This window comes from Ranitomeya variabilis, chromosome 5 (assembly GCF_051348905.1).
Source record: "Ranitomeya variabilis isolate aRanVar5 chromosome 5, aRanVar5.hap1, whole genome shotgun sequence".
NCBI lineage: Eukaryota > Metazoa > Chordata > Amphibia > Anura > Dendrobatidae > Ranitomeya > Ranitomeya variabilis.
Window position 1 is genome coordinate 372,380,089 of NC_135236.1, and position 15,887 is coordinate 372,395,975.

At 46.3% G+C, this 15,887-nt stretch overlaps 1 protein-coding gene across 3 annotated transcripts in view; it reads right to left on the bottom strand.

The window, feature by feature from the left end:
* Nucleotides 1-15,887, bottom strand: part of LOC143776042 (hyaluronidase-1-like) — an 85,768-nt gene that overhangs the window by 54,225 nt on the left and 15,656 nt on the right. Inside the window, exon 1 of one of the 3 annotated variants that reach the window (XM_077264934.1) lies at nucleotides 9,804-9,826. The exons of the other annotated variants lie outside the window; for them this stretch is intronic. The gene's annotated coding sequence lies outside the window, so the exon portion shown is untranslated. Of the gene's footprint in view, nucleotides 1-9,803; nucleotides 9,827-15,887 lie in introns of those variants that run through there. 3 annotated transcript variants of the gene reach the window in all.

Here is a 15,887-nt window from a genome sequence, read left to right on the forward strand (position 1 = left end):
GTTGTATTGTGCGTCCTGACAGAACCAAAATGTCCACAGTGCCATTTATTGAAACTGTACCATGAAACCAAAAATTTTAAACGTTGGTCTGTGCAATTTTTTCTAACATATTTTTTTTTTCAACAGCTTCCTTGCTACGGGTGAATCTCTGACTTCACTGCATTATCAATTCCGGCTTGGCATTTCCACTATTTCCGGAATAGTGAAAGAGACCTGTCGGGCTATCTGGGATACTTTACAGCAGGAGTATATCCCCCAACCATCAATGGACATCTGGCTGACAAGTGCAGAACAGTTTGAGCAAATGTGCCATTTCCCAAATTGTGTTGGTGCCGTCGTCGGGAAACACATCAGGATTGCTAAACCGCCAGGAACAGGCTCTGAGTACTACAACTACAAGAAATACTTCTCCATTGTACTCATGGCTATAGCAGATGCCAACTGCAAATTCCTGGCTGTGGACATAGGAGCCTATGGACGGTCCAACGACTCAAGTTTTTAAAAACTCTCCAATGGGCCGTTGCTTGTATGGAGACACATACGATTTCCCGCCAGCCAGACCACTCCCAGGAACCAGTGGACCACCCATGCAATATGTATGTGTAGGTGATGAAGCTTTTCAGCTATCGCCACACCTACTCAAACCTTATGGTAGCCGTGACTTAAACCATACAAAACGGTTATTTAATTACCGCCTTACTAGAGCCAGAAGAGTTGTCGAGTGTGCTTTTGGCATATTGACGGCAAAGTGGAGAGTTCTGCTGACTGCAATAAAACTGCAAACCAAAACAATAGACGAAGTTGTTAAGGCCTGTGTGGTGCTCCATAACTTTATTCTGTCCAAGGAGCCCGTTTCCGTCGATGACGAAGAATTGGAGACAACCTTGTGGGATTACCGCAGCAGCTGTGTTCGCTCCACAGGTTCTGTTACCAGGGTGAGGGACCAGTTTGCAGATTATTTTGTGTCACCTGTTGGGCGGGTTCCATGGCAAGACACCATTGTGTGACATGTTTTTAGGTTTCATGTTTTTCTGTATATTTAAAAATTGTGTTTACACCACCCCCCAAAAAAAAGAGTAAAAAAGTGTGGTTTTCTTGGGAATAAACCCAATTTGTTATACCTTTCAAACGTGTGGTGTTTTTTTTATTGTACCTTTTTTAAAGTTACCATATTACCTCAATGAATGCACAGACACAAAGAGTAGATTTTAACCTATTTTTTTTGTTGGTAAAAAACTGTAACATTATTTTTTATTTTCAACTTATTTTCTTTAACTTTTCATAAATAAAAAGTAACATTACACTTATAAATTTTCAAAGTGTGGGGTGGAGATACTAGCGGAGGAGGGGCTGGAAGGTTGGACCACGTCGATAGGTGGGGAAAGCCTACTTGGTTGGGGTGCAGTGGAAGGGGGGGTAAAAACAGGAGGCTGACCAGAGGGGGGTGGTGTTGGGGTAGGGGGAATACTTAATGGGGAAGGAAAGCTGGGCAAGGAAGAAAAGAGTGGGGAAGGAATTTGGTTTGTGGGCCGGGATGGAAATTGGGACTGGGTTGGGTATTGGGACTGGGTTGGGTATTGGGATTGCCGTGGGTATTGGGAATGGCTTTGGTAATGGGGCCTGGTGTGGAAATGGGGTCTGGTGTTGAAATGGGGCCTGGGGTGGGGCATAATGTGTAGATGGGGCCTGGGGTGGGGCATGGTGTGAAAATGGGGACTGTGGTGGGGCATAATGTGTAGATGAGGCCTGGGGTGGAAATGAAGTGGCTGTGTGGGGAGGTGTGGGGGTAGTTTGGGGTTTGTGGAGGACCTTGAGTAGAGCATCATGGCAGCTATTCATTACCCGCATCTGTTGCTCAAAAGAAAGCTTTTCCATGCTCCTGAGCATGGATTGAAAAAAAAAGGTTGGATGGAGATTGACTTACATTTGAATGCAGCCTATCCAAGCGACTGCTGGTTTCATGGCTTGTTTCACTGATGCGTGATTGCACCATGTTGAAACCAGCAGTCACTTGCTCTCCCAAAATTTTGAAAGAGCTTTGGAAGGCTGCATTCAAATGTAAGAATTCAGGAGCATAGCTCCTTTCCTGACCCCTCTGTCACTGCCACCACGAACTTAATGGTGGTCCAGAGGTGGCAGGATCAGAGGGGTGGGGTAAAGGGAACGCTAACTGTTGAGCATCAGATTCGAGTAAGGAAGGCTGCAATGATGCTCCAGTGCTTGGGGCGGATGAAGTGGAGGGGACAGAGGGGTCAGAGGAGGGGTCAGAGGTGTGGGGCCTACCGACGTGGCCCTCGGTGACGGACGCTTGAGAGATCGCTCCAGAGGTCTCCAAGGAAGATGCAGGCGCCCGATGGCTGGAGAAGGTGCTGTGAAAGAAAAAACAAAAACAATTATTATATTGATAGGAAAAAGCCCTGACTGAAAAAAAATAAGTTAGACAGGTTAACATGGTTATTAGTGGGCTGTTGAATACTTACACTCTACTCAGCATGGTTTGCCTGAGGAAGGAGAGGGCAGGGCCGTGTTTATACCGACTCCTCCTTCCTGCTGAGCCACTCGGGGCCTGCATCTCCAGGTTAAACTCCCTCTTGAAGCGATACTTCAGTGACCGCCACCGCTTCCTAACCTTTCCACCTGTGAAGACAAGAATGAAAAGGAAAAAAAAATGTTAAATTCAATACATTACATTCAGCTCAAAACATCACTGAAAAGTGAATACTTACATTCTCTGCTCTGCTGCTGTGGATGAAGGTCCTCCCACCTTGGCAACACATTCCTCCCAGAGCCGACGGGTGACATGGGTGTCAGCATGCCAGCTGTCAGCCATGTTCCACAGCGGCTCCCGCTCACGAACCTCCTCAATGAGGCGGCCCACATCGATAGTGTCATCGAGTTCTTCTGCAGGAGCACGCTGTGAAGACTGCGAAAACAAAGAATGAAAACCAAAAAATTAGTACACTGAAACACTAAAGTACCAATACAATCCCAAAAAAATAACAACTCACTGATGGCCGACTGCGGCGACGATTACGCCGACTCTGGGAGTGGCTGGGAGAACCTTCACGGTGTTGTGGATGTGCAGCAGCAGCAGCGGGAGACTGCAAAAAAGGAAAATAATTATCTTTAATGTAGGCATATGTTTTATGTGTTTAGTTACGTATGAAAATCTGTTTTGTGTTTGGTGCAGTGTGATGTGTGAAGCAACTGTTTGGCCACTACTTACACTTGGTTCCTCCACAACTTGCATCTCTCCACCCGTCTCGTCCCCTTCTGATAGCCCCTCATCTGATTCAGCTTCCTGTTGAAACATAATTTATGCATGTAGTGATTAAAAAAAAAATTTAAATTTTAAAATTAAATAATAAATTTACAATTTTTTGGTAAACTTTCCGATACACGTTGTTGCTGTGGAGGAGGGCTGTCAGAAGAGGACATTGTGGCTGTGAGATGGCCGGTGGCTGTGGTCCTGGTGGGATGGCCGGTGACTGTGGTCCTGGTGGGATGGCCGGTGGCTGTGGTCCTGGTGGCTCTGTAAGTTAAAAAACACTTGCAATCTGCTCTACACATTGAAGTAGCAGATTTGGGGTCTTCAAAACTTACTTTTAAAGATTAACAGTTGTGGTCCTGGTGGGATGGCCGGTGGCTGTGTTCCTGGTGGGATGGCCAGTGGCTGTGGTCCTGGTGGTTCTATAAGTAAAAAAGACACTTGCAATCTGCTCTACACATTGAAGTAGCAGATTTGGGGTCTTCAAAACTTACTTTTAAAGATTAACAGATGTGGTCCTGGTGGGATGGCCGGTGGCTGTGGTCCTGGTGGGATGTCCGGTGGCTGTGTTCCTCGTGGGATGGCCGGTGGCTGTGGTCCTGGTGGTTCTGTAAGTAAAAAAGACACTTGCAATCTGCTATACACATTGAAGTCGCAGATTTAGGGTCTTCAAAACTTACTTCGAAAAAATTACACAGGTGGTCCCTGTGGGATGGCCAGTGCCTGTGGTCCTGTGGGATGGCCGGTGGCTGTGGTCCCTGGTGTATCTGTAAGTATAATGGATTTATAGTTAGACCACCCCCCGAACTACGTAATGTTTAACAATAACCACCCTGCTAAAATGATGTGATAAATGTTCATGAAGGTGAACACCCAAACCCAAAAACAGGTGCCCCTAAACAATTGAATGTACAAAAAAAAAAAAAAAAATTTAAATTGAAATGTGAACCCACCATGTAAAAATATATTTACCACATTTTATTTTCAAAAATCACCTCCCCCCAAAAAAAGTTAAAGTATTGCCTTTATTAAAAAATAAGCCCTCAACCAACTCTGTATTGCATGTGTGGCAATTTGTACATACACCAGTTTCAAATTTACCTTTATGAAATGATACTACGGAAAATTTTTCAAAAAAGATTTTATTAATTTTTTTTTCTTTTCTTTTTTTTTTTACATCACAATTAGGAGCTAAAATGCTCTTTATTTTAAATACAAAGTACATCAACTGGGAATGGTTTCAACAGTAATAAAAAAATCAAAAATTTTAAATTGAAAAAAAAAAATAAAAAACACACACGCTCACACATTTAAACCACAAGCTGCATACCACTAGACTGGGCAAAAATACATCCGATAAAAAAAAACAATAAAACAGAGAGAAACAAAAAAAAACAAAAACACACGCTCACACAATTTTTCAGAGAAACAAAAAAAAGAAAAACACACGCTCACACATTGAAACCACATGCTGCACAGAACACAATACTTGATAAAAATACATCCGATTTAAAAAAAAAAAAAAATTTAAATAGGAAAAAACACACACAAGACACATGCTCACACATTGAAGCCACATGCTGCACAGACCACTATACACAGGTGCATGCACACGCACAAAAGCATACAGGCGCAGGCATACAAAGCATAACACATGAACAGGCATAAGATTGGCGAAGGCATAAGGTGCAGGCAGGTGAAGACATACATACAAAAGCACACAGCCGTACGAAAATACACACACACACACACACACAAACACACAGGACCACATAGGCTTTATGAAAACACACACAGATGCACAAAAACATACAGGCGGACCCAAACACAAGACGCATACACACACGCACACGTACACGTAAAAAAGGCTGGCAGTCCTCTGGATGTCTTCACAGTGGCAGGCCTCAGGGTGGATCTGGACTCTAGCAGGGCACTGGCTGTTGCAGGACGATGGCAGGCCTCAGATTATGTTCAGGTTTTAAGCTCTTGCTGTAGTTAGTACCTCATACAGACACAAATGCACACGCACACAGACGCACACAAAAATGGCAATACTCACACTGACTCTATGGTGGCTGGAGTCTTGTGGCAGGCTGGCTGGAGTCTTGTGGCAGGCTGGCTGGAGTCTTGTGGCAGGCTTCTTTGCTTCTCTGTGTCTTGCTGGCATATGTGGGGTTCAAGGCCCAGGCCAGGTTTATATAGATTTGGGGGTGTCTGGCCAATTGGCTACAAAATCCTGCTTCTGAGCATGCTCAGTGAAAAAAAACTTATTGCAGTGCTGCATTGCATCGTACGACGTGTACCGACGCATCCTGCGCCCATAGGCTTCAATTGTAGCCAACAACGCATGCCACAGGATGCGCCGCGACACGTTTTTTTAGGCGGAGACAAAAAACGTTACAATCAACGTTTTTTTCCGTCGACGTGTCGCCAATTTTCGACGCATACGTCGTACACGACGTATGAAAATCCGTCGAAATGCATCGCCAATACAAGTGTATGGAAAAAAAAACGCATCCTGCGGGACATTTTGCAGGATGCGTTTTTTTCACAAAACGACGCATTTGGACATCTACAGAAAAACGCTAGTGTGAAAGTAGCCTAACTGTGTTGTAATCACTTGTATGTGCTGTAGGACTGATATCTACAGTGGGTACAGAAAGCATTCAGACCCCATTAAATTTTTCACTCTTTGTTTCATCGCAATCATTTGGTAAATTCAAAAAAGTTCATTTATTTTCTCATTAATGTACACTCTGCACCCCATCTTGACTGAAAAAAACACAAAAATGTAGTAATTTATCCAAATTTATTAAAAAAGAAAAACCGAAATATCACATGGTTATGAGTATTCAGACCCTTTGCTCAGTATTGAGTAGAAGCACCCTTTTGAGCTAGTACAGCCATGAATCTTTTTGGGAATGATGCAACAAGTTTTTCTATTCGCCACGACAGCACCCACTGAGAGAGGGGATCCGCCCCTAGGAACAGGAAAGCTACAGATAGATAAAAGGGGCGGCCCCCCTCACTCCTCAGTTGGTTTCCTGTTCCTAGAGGGGTACCTATGGAGAAGATTCCTAATAATGAAGAGGAACACCCGCCTGGATTGCCGCCTGTGCAGTTCTGGCTGAGCGGCAGGGGCTCCAGTGTGGGTAACAGGGTCGGGGGAATGTTCCTGCGGGCTCCCCCCTCCTCTGTCACTGTAATAAACTTAGTGATAAGTGCAGTGGAGATCAGTATCATGGGTCAGAAAAGAGGCCGAGAGACAACAGGTTAAGAGTTCAAGAATATTTATGATGGTATGCAGGTAAACAGCTATGACACAGCAGGTTAGTAGCAGACAGAGCTGGATAGGCAGTAAGCACGTGTACAGACCGTGGAAGTCCAAGTATGTCAGGTCCAGAGACCTGGAGACCAAACCAGGCCTCCTAACAGGAAGCAGTCCAGCAGCAGAGATGAGTGCAGCGCAGATCCAGGGAAACAAGTCTTACAACGAAGAGACATAGATTCGGAGACAGACGGGGTATCCCAAAGTACTGAAGAAACCAGCAAGATAGCAGTTCTTCCAGCTTGATCACAAGTCAGGAACAAGATACTCAAGCAATGAGTAATATACAGAGCTCCCTTATATACACCACAGACAGGAACAGGAAAAGTCTGACAGGAAGCAAGATGGCCCCCTTAGGGCCAGTGACTCCATCTTAGGTAAGGGCAAAAGTAACTGAACTGAGGGCAACAGCAGACAGAAAGAGATGTACAGTCCAAGCCCTTACAGTCACATGAGGACAGAAAGCTTACCATGTGCTTCCAACAGTCTCCCTGCTGGGACTCGGTTGTGTGACCATCTCACTATGGCTGCGGTGGTGGAGTGAGCCTGTTCGTCAGTGGCCCGGCGATGAGAGAGCATCGCAAGTTTGGGGCCGGAGGCCTGCCGCCTTTCTCCCGGAGTGGTGTGTGGAGCGAGAGCACCTGGAGTCCGGTAAGAGGCGCTGCCGTATAGCGCCAATATCACAGACATGCGCGCATGCACAGTATGGAGTGTGCCCAGAAAGTAGATAGGTATACTTCCGGGAGCGCGGTAATGGAGAAGTGGCAGGCAGCTGCTGTGGATGAACCTATTCTGGGGCACATAGCGCAGCGGTGCAGATGCGGTCCTATCCGGAATGGGTTCTACAATTAAAGATGGGTGTCTTAATTTTAAAAAAAAGGAGGTGTGTGTGTGGCTGCAGGAATTCACCTCCACTATATAAGGCACTCAGTTACGCTAGCAGGTGCGCCAATATGTCATCCCCAAGTGATAATACTGTGCGCCCTCTGGAGGAGCTAATGTCACCACCACGTGATACTAGCAAAAAGGGTAGTGGACGCTCCAAGATGAGTGATTCCACTGAAAAATTGGGAAAGGACAGATGATCAACCCGGTCAACACCCCAGACTAAGACATCACAGCCGGTATTGTATATGATCATACAGCCGGGTGAGTTCTGATTTAAACTTCACTGGTCTCATGGTCGCCTATTTGTTTCTATTGCTTTCATAGGCCAAAAAGACGGGAAAGACCAAGCATAAGCAGTGTGCTTTATGTACTGAACTCCTACCCGATGCTTATCCCAAAAGATTATGCCAGTTTTGCATAAGTAGTGCAGGAGGAAGGGTCAGTCAAAATGGACAACATTCGTCTAATGATACGGCAGGAACTACAGTCCTTTAGTGGCTCTTCTATGAATATAGAAAGAAAATCCAGCAAGAGAGTGCCCTCACCCACAGCAGATACATCTTCTGAGAGTGGGGAGATAGATTCAAATATTTCACAGGCATCGGTATCTTCAGATGAAGACTATGTTTGTTTTCCAACAGATGGTGTGAATAATCTAATTAAATCTGTAAGAGACACAATGGGTCTTTCAGAATCCAAAGAACCACAGACTCCGCAAGAAGTTATGTTTGTGGGTCTCTCCCAGCGGAAAGGTCGGGTGTTCCCTGTAATTCAGACTATTAAAGATCTGGTTAAAAGAGAGTAGAACAAACAGGGGAAAGGGTTAATGCTCATAGCTTGTAAGAGACGCTACCCATTTGATGACGAGGACCTAGCAACCTGGGCTAAAGTGCCTAAGGTAGATGCAACGGTAGCTTCTACTTCTCGACGCTCTTCCTTGCCTGTAGAGGATGCAGGGACCTTGTCTGATCTTATGGATCGCAAATCAGGTGCACTTCTAAAAAGATCCTGGGAAGCCTGCATAACTGCATTCAAGCCGGCAATTTCAGCCACATGTACAGGCAGATCTGTGCTGGTTTGGCTGGATGAGCTGGACCAGAAAATTAAAAACGGAATGTCGAGAGAGAAGTTACGGGCTACGATTCCCTTGACTAAGGGTGCTGCTGCTTTTTTATCAGATGCCTCTATAGACTCTCTCCGTTTGGCAGCTAGGACGGCTAATCTAACCAATACAGCCCGTAGAGCTTTATGGTTAAAGAATTGGAAAGGGGATGCCCAATCCAGGTCTAAGCTGTGTTCAATACCCTGTCAGGGTGAGTACCTCTTTGGAACTGTACTTGACGATATCCTGACTAAAGCAGGTGAGCGGAAAAAAAGGTTTCCTAATCCTTTCATTCCCTCCTACAGAAGGGCATTCAGAAAACCAGCATTTGGCAGGAGAAGAGACTATAAAGATCACTGGAATAACAAAGAATTCAGGCAGAAGGGAAACCTATTTAATAGACGCCCCTTCAAACCATCTAATAGATCTCGCTAGTTCTTCCCTGCCAGTAGGCGGTAGATTACGTCATTTCAGTCACCAATGGAGGGAAATAACTGCTAATTCCTGGGCCATTAATATTGTGTCATCCGGCCTAACTTTAGACCTTATCCGGAGACCTCCGGATTCTTTCTTTTTGACTTCCTTAAAATCTCAGCCACAGCAGAATGCATTAGAGCTAGAGATTAAATCTCTCTTGGCAAAGAGAGTGTTGATAGAAGTTCTGACATCTCAAAGAGGGAAGGTGTTTTATTCTCCCTTATTTCTGATTCCCAAACCGGACGGTCCGTTCAGGACTATAATAAATTTAAAGAAATTTTACACCTTTTTAAAATCTAAAACCTTTAAAATGGAGTCCATCCGGTCAGCTATTAAGAACTTGTTTCCTGGCTGCTACATGGCAGTTCTGGATTTCAAAGATACATACTATCATCTACCTATACACGAATCACATCAACAGTTCCTCCGTGTAGCTGTGTCTTTAGGAGGCCAGATTTGTCATCTCCAATTTAAAGCAATGCCCTTCGGGTTGTCCATGGCCCCCCAAATTTTTACCAAATTGTTGTTAGAAGTAATGTCATATCTGCGACTTAAAGACACCTTGGTTATTCCATATCTGGATGACCGCCTAATCGTAGGAAGATCCCCCTTTCAATGTGAACAGAGGCTGGGGGAGGTGGTTTCATCTTTGCAAACACTTGGCTGGATTATCAACTGGGAAAAATCCAGACTCCACATGGTAACGTGTCAAAGATTTCTGGGACTTATTCAAGACTCACTAAGTCAGAGGTGTCTGCTTCCTGAGGAAAAGAAGATATCCATAATTAATAAAGTGAGCCTAGCTATTGAAAAAAGAAGTATGTCATTAAGGAAAGCCATATCCTTGCTAGGTATATTAACATCGTGTATCCCTGCAGTAAGGTGGGCACAACTACATACTAGCAAACTACAAAGTTTGGTCCTAGATGAAGATATTAGAATGCAGGGGCATTTAGAACACACTATATTCCTCTCTTCAGAAGTAGTTAACTCCCTTACATGGTCGTTAGACCTGAAAAATCTTTCAGGTGGAATTCCTTGGCTAATAGTCCATTCAAACATTATTACCACGGATGCTAGTCCTTGGGGATGGGGTGCACATTTCAACGACGAAATAGTTCAGGGTCAATGGTCTAGGGCAGAGACTAGTAACTCCTCTACTGTCAAAGAATTAAGGGCTATACATTATGCCATACTCCACTTTCTTCCGCAGCTACGAGGCTCCCATACAAGAATTCTTTCCGACAACACTACCTCAGTGGCTTACCTAAACCATCAAGGAGGTACGCGGTCAAACAGTCTCATGAGGGTTACAACAAACATCATGAATCTGGCAGAAAGGCACCTTTTGTCCCTGTCAGCTGTGTATATCATGGGTATAGACAATTCTCATGCAGATTTTCTCAGCCGCCACACCCTTCATCAAGGAGAATGGATGCTCAGCAGACGGATCTTCAAAATGATAACTACCCGATGGGGTGTACCTCAAATAGACTTATTTGCAACAAGATCCAACAGACAGGTCACAACATTCGCCTCATTGTGCAGACAGGACAATCCGGACGTATTCGACGCCCTGCAGGTTCCATGGACATTCAGTCTGGCCTATGCCTTTCCCCCAAGGAATCTTCTTCCTGTAGTTATCAGGAAGATAAGGGAGGAAGAGGCAAGAGTAATGTTGATAGCCCCATTTTGGCCCAAAAGGGCATGGTTTTCATGGCTAAGGGCAATGTCGATTTCTGACCCTTGGATTCTTCCACAAACCAGAGACCTACTATCACAGGGGCACTTCTTCCACCCTCAGGTCAAGGGTATGAACTTGACAGCTTGGAATTTGAAAGGCAATTATTAATACTTAGAGGATTCTCTGAAGGTTTAATAAATACTCTTATGAAAAGCAGAAAACCATCCACTACAAAGATTTACACTAAGGTATGGAAGAGGTTTCTTGAGTTTCACGCAGCACAATTATCTACTGACATACCCATATTTCCCATATTAGAGTTTCTGCAGAATGTACTTGAATTAGGTCTATCTGTAAACACTCTGAAAGTTCAAATTTCAGCTCTAGGAGCTCTCTTTAATTATGACATTGCAGGTAATAGATGGGTATCTCGTTTTATATCTGCATGTCAACGATCAAAACCGATCCATATACCACAGGTCCCACCATGGGATCTAAATTTAGTTCTGGACACATTAACAGAAAGCCCTTTTGAGCCTCTTAGTAAAGCCTCTTTGAAATATGTCTTGTTGAAAACAATATTATTAGTCGCCTTGGTATCAGCTAGGAGAGTGAGTGATCTCCAAGCTTTATCAATAGATCCTCTGTTTTTGTCAATAAAAAATGATAGATTAATTTTAAGGACAGACCAGTCCTATCTTCCCAAGGTCGCTCCTAAATTTCATAGGTCCCAGGAGATCTTTCTACCTACCTTTTATGAAAACCACTCAACTCCATAGGAAGAGAAACTTCATGGTCTGCATGTAAAGAGAACTGTTTTGGCCTATTTAGACAGGACCAAGGACTGGAGGCAGAGCAGGGCTCTCTTTGTATCTTTCCAGGGTAAGAAGAAGGGCTCCAGGGTCACAAAGAATACATTATCCCGCTGGATTAGAGATGCCATAATTCTAGCATATAAAGCTAAAGGAAGAGACCCACCAGAAAAGGTGGGAGCCCACTCTACAAGGGCTATGTCGACTTCCTGGGCGGAAAAAGCGGACGTGCCTATAGACATTATATGTAAGGCCGCAACTTGGTTCTCACCTTCTACCTTTTATAGGCACTACAGGCTAGACCTATCATCTTCTTCTGACTTAGCCTTTGGGGTATCAGTTCTTGACACGGTGGTCCCACCCTGGTGATTGTCTCTGTAAATCTCTCAGTGGGTGCTGTCGTGGCGAATAGAAAAAAACGGATTACTTACCGGTAATGCTCTTTTATAGAGCCCACGACAGCACCCACTCACATCCTTCCCTTTTTAATCACACGTGGTACTTAGGTGGTGAGGAGTGGATAATGAACTGTAAAGATTAAGAAATTGTAGATGCAGCGTCCCAGAGTCCTGGTCGTTGCAGTACTGATGCTCCGCCGCTAAGGGGGGCTATGGTACGTCTGATGGCACTGAAGGAGTTCACCTGACCAGGTATCACAGACACTAATACACTTCACAGTCTGGCCTCCAGGGGGAGCTAAGGGTGCTATGATTAGGCCACTCCTCACAATTTGGTAAAACTGGGGGTTAGATAGGAAGTTAGGGAGAAGCTGACTGGGAATCGAACAGGCAACAACCTGTGGCAGAGGGTGTTGCGGGGAGAGACTCAGGGGGGTACCTGTCAGGGGTGGGATCCTGGCAGGGACCTAGCGAACAGAGAGAACGTAACGGGACCGCGCCTGCACTTCCTTGCGGCTGTACCCCAAGAAAGGACAAGAAGCGAGGTGCATTGAGAAGAGTGAGAAACGAGATCAAAGCAACAAGGAGATAAGCCAGTAGGAGTAGTGCTCAAAGATCGAGCAACTTCCTACTGAGGCGCATAGCCGGTGGCCAGAACGCCGAGGAAGTAATTGACTCCAAGTATTACTTCAAACAGAGGCAGGACAGTTGATTACAGGTTGGCGGTCTCACACAAATCACCTATGAAGACATGGGGGGCAACGGTGGGAGAGGGGCGACTCTAGGGTCCCGGAAGAACTCCAGGCCTACTCGTCATACGGGTGCGTCCTAGCCAAATCATCTGGGGGATGGAGAAGAACATCAGGATCAGTTGTGAGGGAACATCAGAAACAGACACAACAGTTGTGGGGACTTTCCCGTGGTGCTCAGCAGGGGAAGACTGCAACATACAGGCACTAGTTGGTAGGCACCGATTTCCACCTGCAAAGGGAACTCTGGAGGTGCCATCGGACCGACCGGTCTCAGCCAGCTCGGTTGTCAGTGCTCCGGATTGAGGATCCTGAAGCCTTCAGTAAAGAGGTAAAGAGACTGCACCCCTGTGTCCTCGTTATTGATTGCGCCTTGCACCACACACCGAACTGTTATCTCTTTATTGGACACCCCCTTAGCAGGGTCACGGGCCGGGGTCTAGCCACCGTGACATCGACAGAGCCAGAAGAGAGACCCGGCACTGAGGACTGTGTGGCCCTGGCTGTGGGGGCGCTCCAACTTGGCGTCACGAACAGGATCCACTTAAGCCCGAGGATCGGGTCATGTGTGCCTTGGAACTGTGATTGAACTGTACTTAGACTGTGCTTTATTACAAAGACTGTGCATTGCCCTTGCCGCCGAAAGTTCCCGCCAAAACCCACCGCCATTGCAGCGCCACAGGGAGCGCAGAGGAAGAAGAAGGGCGTGCCATGGGAGGAGACTACCAAAGCGGCACCCATAGTAGTGACCGCCCCCTCCGACTCCTGCTGCGAGATGACGACATGCCGAGGAGAAGAGGAGAACCGCCCCCTGTTTTGGAACGGCGGGAACAAGGTGAAGAGGGAGCTCGACCTTGGAGAAATGGCAGAGCCAGGTGCATGCGTTGCCGCCGAATGCCGAACAGAGATGATGATCAGCAAGTGCCCGAGCGACGGCGGAGCGATCCCGGCTTGCCTTCACCCACCAGAGGCGGACCCGCACCCACCGCAGCTGAAGGATCTGAACCCCTTGGAGCCACCGGCGGAGGAGCTGAGCCTACCTATTCCGACCCCGGAGCCAGTAGACGCGGAGCCATGGAGAACGGAGCCATGTCGGGAGGCTGCCTTGGAGGAGCTGCAGTCCGGGCTGCAGCCGATTCCAGTGTCCTTGTCAGCGGAGCGGATTGACACCGGTGGAATCACATCCGGCGCAGGTATGGAAGGCGTCCCTACTTCCCCGGCCAATTCTGCTCTCCCGACCGATCCCGCTCCCGCGACCGCTCCTCACCCCAACAACAATAACCGGTTCCTCTCAGCAGAGCTGGTGGTCCTCACCCCCGACACGATGGGGAAGTTGGTACCTCCATTACCGACCAAGATGGGAGAACCCATAGATGTGAGCTCAGACGGGGTGATCCTCCAGTGGGATACCCCCCGGATCGGGCCGGATGGAGCTCGGGAGGAAGGCCTCACCCTTGCTGTGCTCACTTGGGAACAATATAAACAATGCCTGATCCTACATTGGAAAAACCGAAAAGAGACCGAACAAAATGATACGCCAAAAATACAACACCCAAAGCCTGCGCGCGGCAGGAAAGACGTGGTGAAACGGGGAACTGTGCTGGCCTTTCACCCAAAGCGGGGTTGGGGCTCCATACAGGAACCGGGACTACCGACTGACGTCTTCGTTACTAGTCACGATGTGAAGACTCCTTTCCGCAACCGATATGGTGACCCATTATTGCAAAGGGGGGATCAGGTGACCTACACCCGCCACCGGAGTGCACAAGGATGGTGCGCTCGGAACGTCCAACGATGTGGGCCTGAGGGGGTGTCGCCCGTTGCCTCGACCATGATTGAACCAGACTTGACAGATCTTGCTACTATCACCACCGTACACCTTGTTGCGGCTACTGAGCTTGCAGCAAGAGTTAGCCTTCGAATTCAGACACCGGGTGACCTCACTGCACCCGAGAGACCAACCATTGGCACTGACACCACATCAACCGGGGACCAGGGGCCGAAGCCTGTACGGTCAGGAGAGGTCCACTACCGGCTGATGTCTTGTAACATACTATGAAGCCCTAACGTTTGGCAAAAATGTAAATAGTTAACTGCTTGTCATTCTATGTGTTTTTTTGCTGCTACAACCCGACTAGGGTTAAACTTTTAAAGAGATCCCTTTGTTTACCCGGGATCTCTTCCCCTGCTTTTTGTTTTTTGTTTCCTGTTTTATCATTGTTGAAAGAACTGCTGGATCATGAACACTGCATGATTACAAACTCATTGTAAATAGTTTGCACCTTCTTAAAGGTGCCCTCTACTGGTTTTACAAAAGAAAGGACTCTTTGCGAAGAAACTGTTCCTGGGAACAGCACCGGAGTCCTTACTGCATACGGACTTGCAGCTTGAAAAGTTGCACTACCTCATAGAGACTTGGTCCCTTCTTAAAGGGGATGTTCTCCAATAGCACTTAAGAGTATAATGATGCCTTAACAGAAATAGTAATAACGTTTACATGCAAAAGTTATATGTAGCCAGTTAGTTGATTGTGAGGAATGTTTAATAATGTGTTAGAGAATGAGGACAGAAAGTGAACCCGTACGGGGTTAGTCAGTGAGTCCTCCTAGGAGCCATACAGAGGTGGCTCAGTGATCTTGAACTAAGAGATGGATGATACGTCCTATACTGTGTATAGTAGCAGAAAGGCAGTAGGCCCGGATGAGAGATGGGGCGGTCCTGCAACAGAGCGAGAGGCAGTAGGCCTGGGCAATTAGACAGGCAGTCCTGTGAATATAAAGATGGAAAATGAAGAAAAGTTGATTAGCCTTATAGTGTTTTATAAGAAGGTCTTTAGTGGATTTAGTGTGTACGTCCTTAAAGGCAATGTTAAATTATTGTTCAAAAATTTGCACTTAGTAGAATACCCGGTTGGGTAAGAGAAGTTATTTATAGTATGTTATTAAAAGTATTTAACAATGTTTGTAACGTTCAAGTGTCCTCACCTCCCATAAAGGGAAGCTCTGTTAAAGTTTACTTGTTATTGCATTCCAAAATTGTATGTCTTTTTGCTGACATGTATTGTTGTTTTCTTCCCAGTCCAGGAGTACTGGATTTAACCGGGGGGGAGTGCAGCGCCCCAGAGTCCTGGTCGTTGCAGTACTGATGCTCCGCCGCTAAGGGGGGCTATGGTACGTCTGAT